General features: G+C 42.0%; 1 protein-coding gene across 4 annotated transcripts in view; it reads left to right on the top strand.

The window, feature by feature from the left end:
* SAMD4A (sterile alpha motif domain containing 4A) overlaps positions 1-6,163 on the top strand; it is a 240,429-nt gene that overhangs the window by 176,876 nt on the left and 57,390 nt on the right. The window lies entirely within an intron of this gene.

The following is a 6,163-nucleotide window of genomic DNA, read 5'->3' as shown; positions in this document are numbered from 1 at the left end:
TACCCAAGAAGTAAGGAGAACAAACAGCTTTTGTGATTCTCATACATTTCCCCTATACCATCACCCTAAGATGGGCGTCCCTCTAAATGGAGTTCAGACAGGCGTTTTGGTCCAGGTGCAACCCCATCGCCTCAGAAACTCTCGTTAGTCCTTGAGAAACTGTGGCAAATTAATTGAAGTTGAAATTATCTCAAAATTTTACTTCCTTCAGCAATTCTTCACCTTCACGTAAAGTGTTACTTAGAATATTAACACTGCCTTGAGGCTCATAGCTGCTGTGTGTTTCTAAATGATAGAAGGTGATGGCTTCATAAGAAGATACTGTTGAATCTGTGCAGCCCTATCTTATGCACAGACATACCTCAGAGATATGGCAGGTTTGCTTCCAGACCACCACAATAAAGCAAATAAAAGGCAAGATACACAAACTTTTTGGTTTCCCAGTGCATATAAGAGTTAGATTTATACTCAATTGTATCTATTTTATAGCATTATGTCAATGTACTTTAACAAATACTTTATTGCAAGAAAAAATGGTCACCATCTGAGCCTTCAATTTCTAATCTTTTTGCTGGGAGAGGATTGATTACTACTGACTAATCAGGTGGTGATTGCTGAAAGTTGGAGTGTCTGTGGCAACTTCTTAAAATGGGATAGCACTGAAGTTTGCAGCATTAATCAACTCTTCCCTTCATGAAAGATTTCTCTGTGGCATTCAATATTGTTTGATCGCATTTTACCACAGGAGAACTTCTTTCAAAATTGGAGTCAGTCCTCCCAAACCCTACCACTGTTTTATAAACTCTGTGTTGTCATTTCAATGGTGTTCACAGCATCTTCACTGGGAGTAGATTCCATCTCAAGAACCCAGTTTCTTTGCTCATCAGAAGTAACTCCTCTTTATCCCTTTTATCATGAGATTGCAGAAATTCAGTCACATTTTCAGGCTCTACTACTAATTCTAGTTCTTATACTATATCCAGCACATCTACAGTTAACTTCCCCTCAAAGTCATCCACGATGAAGAAGTTTGGAACCAACTTCTCCCAGACTTTCCTGTTAATGTTGATATATTTACCTCCTCCTATGAATTACCTATATTCTTAATTGGCATTGAAAATGGTGAATCCTTTCTAGGGGGTTTCAATTTACGTTGCCCAGATTCATCAGAGGAACCACTCTCTCTATGGATGATATAGCCTTATGAAATGTATTTCTGAAATAAAAAGACCTGAAAGTCTAAATTACTCCTTGATCCATGGCTTCAGAATGAGTGTTGTATTAGCAGACATGAAAACAACATTCATCTCATTGTACATCTCCCTCAGAGCTCTTGGGTGACTAGGTTCACTGTCAATGAACAAAATATCTTGAAAGGAATCTTACTTTTATGAGCAGCAAATCTCAACAGTGGACTTAAAGTATTCAGTAAACCATACTCTGCAAAGGCAGAGTAGATTTAGCATCTTTCTTTAGGGCTCTTGGATTTTTGGAGTGGTAAATGAGCAGTGGCTTCCACAAAATGTCACCACCTACATTTGTCCCTAACAAGAGTCAGATACTCCTTTGAAGCTTTGAAGCCAGGCCTTGACTTCTCCCCTCTAACTGGAGTCCTAGATAGCTTCTTCTTCCAATAGAACGCTGTTTCATCTGCATTAAAAATCTGTTGTTTAGTGTAGCCACCTTCATCAGTTATCTTCATCAGTTATCTTAACTAGATCTTTTGAATAACTTGCTGCAGTTTCTACCTCAGCAGTTGCTGTTTCATCTTGTACTTTTATGTTACGAAGATGACATCTTTCCTTAAACCTCAAGAACCAACCTCTGCTAGCTTCACACATTTCATCTGCAGCTTCTTCACCTCTCTCAGCCTTCAAGGAGTTGAAGAGAGTTAGAGCCTTGCTCTGGATTAGGCTTTGGCTTAAAGGAATGTTATGACTGGTTTTCTCTTCTATCCAGACCACTAAAACTTTCTCCATATCAGCAGTAAGGCTGTTTCACTTTCATATCATTCCTGTGTCCACTGGAGTAGCACTGTTAATTTTCTTCAAGAACTTTTCCTTTGCGTTCACAACTTGGCTTTTTGGTGCAAGAAGCCTGGCTTTTGGCCTGTCTTGGCTTTTGACGTGCCTTCCTCACTCAGCTTAAATCATTTCTGGCTTTTGATATAAGGTGAGAGATGTGTGAGTCTTCCTTTCACTTGAACACTCAGAGACAATTGCAAAGTTATTAATTGGCCTAATTTTAATATTGTTGTGTCTCAGGAAACAGGGAGATCTGAGGAGAGAGAGACAGATGAGGGCACATCAGTCAGAACACACTCACTTACTAAGTTTGCCATCTTACAGGAGCATGGTTCTTGGTGCCCCAAACAGTTAACAATAGAAACATCAAAGATTACAGATCACAGATCACCAAAAAAGATACAATAATGAAAAGGTTTGAAATACTGAGAAAATAACCAAAGTGTGACACAGAGACATGAAGTGAGTGTGGGCTGTTGGGAAAATGGCACCGATAGACTTGCTCAACGCAGGGTTGCTACAAACTTTCAATTTGTTAAAAATGCAATATCTGTGAAGCTCAATGAAATGAGGGGTGCCTCTATATTCTTTTTGGCATCTGTAGCCCTTGTGATTATGACAATGTCCTGTGCATAGAGATGCTCACTAAGTTTCTCTTGAATGAGTGAATAAGGAATTTAGCTTAAATCTTTTATTCCAAGAAGGGAATAACAGCAACTAATATTTGTCCATTTCCAAAAGCATCTTACCATATATCATCTCAGTGGGTCTTAGTCACCCTTCAGAGTGTCCAGCACATGCCCAGTGGTTGGATGGGTGGACAGGTGGGTGGATGGGTGGACAGGTGGGTGGATGGATGGACAGGTGGGGTGTGGATGGGTGGGCAGTTGGGTAGGTGGGTGGATAGTTGGATGGTTGGGTGCCCATGGATGCTTGGATGAGGCAGGCAGCATACATCTCGTGTTGTCCTTACAACAACCCTGGGAGCTAGGTAGAAATGGAATGACCATTTTCGTAATTATTTTTTAGATGAGTACCCTGAGGCCCTGAGTTGCTAATGGACTTGCTCAGGGTTGTGGATATTAAATATTCAACATCAGGGCCAAGAGTCTAAGCCCAGAGTTCTTTCTGCCAAAAGACAAAAGGTAGTGTGGCGTTGAGTTAAGAACGCAGGCTTGCAAGTCAGAGAACCTTGGGCTTTGGCTCCTGGTTCTTGCCACTTCCTAGCCAACTGGTCTTTGACAAATCCCTTATCCTTTCTGCACTTCAGCTTCCTATCTGTGGAATGGGGGAGGGGGGGTAATGATGGAGCATACCTCACGAGGCATTCCATGAGAATTAATGGGAATAATGTACATGCATGTTTGGCAGAGATCTGACATCAGCATTGGTAAATGGGAGCTGGAGCAGCTGTGGTATTCACTCCCCTGAGGATACTTTTTTCAGAGGATGAAGGACCAAGAAGGCTTTTTCTATTTCCAAGGATATGTTTTGAATGCTGCCTTTGCAGAAATTGATACAGTATCCTCAGTACAAGGCAGGTAGGAAGGAAACAGAGTTAGGAGAAAGAGAATTCATTCAGCCATTCACCCTTTGTTGAGAGCCTAGAATGTGCTGGGAGAAATGGGAGCCTTTGGATGAGACAGGAAGTGGGGGAATGAAATAAGTTAGTGCTTTCCCTTCTCCAGGATCCAGCCTGCAGTAGACAGCTGGCTGCTCCTTTACCTGACACCTTGGCTGGGTATTCTGTTGGTATTGCAAGGCAGACTTAAAAAAAACTTAGAGAAATAAATACTATGAGGGAAACACTATCTTGTCCGAATAAGCTGGGGTGTGAGGGAGAGCTGCACTGCATAAATATGTCCATGGCATAATAGAAGATGAACTCATGGGGTTGGAGAGATGTCCCATAGGCTTTGATGGCTGTCTCCACGTCGTCCCCTCACCTCTTAGAAAGAGCTTGGCACATTGTGGGATCTCAATGGATGTCTCTTGCATGAGTGAATTTATCTAGCCCAACCCCATCGCTTTGCTAGCATCCTGAGGCCGAGGAAGTTCAATGTCCTACCAGATGTCCCCCTGTCGCAGGACAGGTTGTCAGCCTGTATTTCTTAGTGTCATGACGGTCCCGAACAGCTTCAGTAATGACTTCAGTTTGTCACTATTTCTTACGTGTGCTAGGAAATAAAAGGTCTCATGAGGAGTTCTGGGCAATGAACTTCAATAGAAAAGAGGGTATCCATATGCCCGATCCTCCAGAATCAGGAGAAATGCCTCAAGTGAGTCACCTCCCCAAGGAACATGGACACTTAAAGTGAAAGAAAAGGAAAGGCCAAGTTGAATCAGAATCAAAGGAAGATGACTCCGATTGAGGCAGAGAAAAGTTTGTCAGTGCAGATGAGGATTCTGGAAGAACCAGATGGACATTCTCTTTGGTATAGCAACCGTAGTAGAAAATTCATCTCTTGTAAATCTGTGAAATATCAAGTTTCTAAAAAAATGTCAGAGATATGTTTTAATACTACAGGTAATATGCTAAAAATGTTGCATGATTGCTATTAGATTAGCTAGTCCTTTGAGTTGTTTTGCACAGTGTTGGGTTTAACTGGGTCATTTCTACTCTGCCAGCTAATACCTAAAATTTCTCTAGCACTTTAGAGTTTACAAAATACTTTCTTGTGCATTAAATTATTTGACTTTTTCCCCCAACAATCTCATAAAGTAGTGTTTGATATCTACTAGTAGGAAAATCTGAGGCACAGAAAAGTCACATGATTTCCATCCCAAATCCCAAATTCTTCTTTCTTTGGCAAGCTGCTTTTGATTTTGTGACCCCTTCCCCACTATCAACAGACCAATTATAAAGCCAGCGAGTCAGAGCTGGGTATGCAGCAGTGCATCTTAACCTCGAATGTGCACACAAATCACCTGGAATCTTATTAAAATTCAGACCCTGATTCAAGAGGTTTGGGGTGAGGTCCAAAAGTCTAGCAGCCTCCCAGATGACGTCAATGCTACTGGTCCATGGGTTCTAGAACACAATTTTTTGCTCCTTGTGAATTGGTTATGCTCTTAACCAGACAAATTTCCAGGCTAAACTCTGTCCAGAGGTTTCTGCAAGCTCATTCCGTTGAGAAGGGACCTGAGGCTGACCACTAACCCTCTCCCTTCCAGCTGAGCAAGAGGGAAAATACAACAAGGGGGAGGTGCTATGGCCCAAGGAGGCAAAAAACCTATCACTAGAGAGTCTCTGGAAATGTCTGCCCCGGTATCTTTTGGGTTGGAACTCTGGTACCAAAATATTATTTATTTTACCTGAAGAGCAGGATAAGGGCAATAAAATCCAAGGCTAAAGGCTTTTGCATGTAAACCCAAAGCAAATAAAATGTTGGTTGGTTGGAGAAGGGATGATTTGTGTTTTGTTTTTTAAAACCTACTTGATAAAGGCAAATAAGATGCCCGTTCTTTGGGGGCAATTCAGAAAGCCAGGACAGAAGCAGCAGCCAGCCTGGGGAGGTGTGGAGTATTCTGTTCAGGTTGTACAACAGAGTTTGGGGCAGATAATTGAGGTAGAAGGCCAGCCCAAGACAGCGTTTCGCAGTCCTGGCTATCCATTAAAATCCTCCAGAGGCATCTGAGAGAATAAATGCTGAGGCTCCATTGCAGGGATTATGAATTAATTGGCCTGGAACAGGAGCTAGGCATCAGGATTTATTTAAAGGTTCCAGGGGTTTCGGATGTGTAGCCAAGACTCAGAACTACTGGCCTAAGAAGCAAATGTGGTGGGTCACAGAAATGGGAGGTGGGATGGATGGTTTGTATCAATGTATATGTAGATAAGACATATAACAGATGAATCCACACACCTGCCCTCGCACACCATACAATTTGTGTACTAGGTGAAGGGGGACCTCGAAGTAAATGGGAACAAAGAGAACCCAAATCAGAGCTGGTTTGTATGGGTTTAGTCCAACGACATATCCAGTAAGAAGTGAACGCTGTTCAATTCCAGTCCTTAAACTGGAACAGTCCTGGAGGCTGACTCATGCCAGGAACATCACACTTACAGTGTCTCCGGGAGTCTTTTATTGTACGACTGATTTACAATACCCAAGTAGATGAGCTGAGAGCAATTACGT

Source organism: Tamandua tetradactyla, chromosome 12 (genome assembly GCF_023851605.1).
Source record: "Tamandua tetradactyla isolate mTamTet1 chromosome 12, mTamTet1.pri, whole genome shotgun sequence".
NCBI lineage: Eukaryota > Metazoa > Chordata > Mammalia > Pilosa > Myrmecophagidae > Tamandua > Tamandua tetradactyla.
This window is presented reverse-complemented; position numbering and strand designations above follow the sequence as displayed.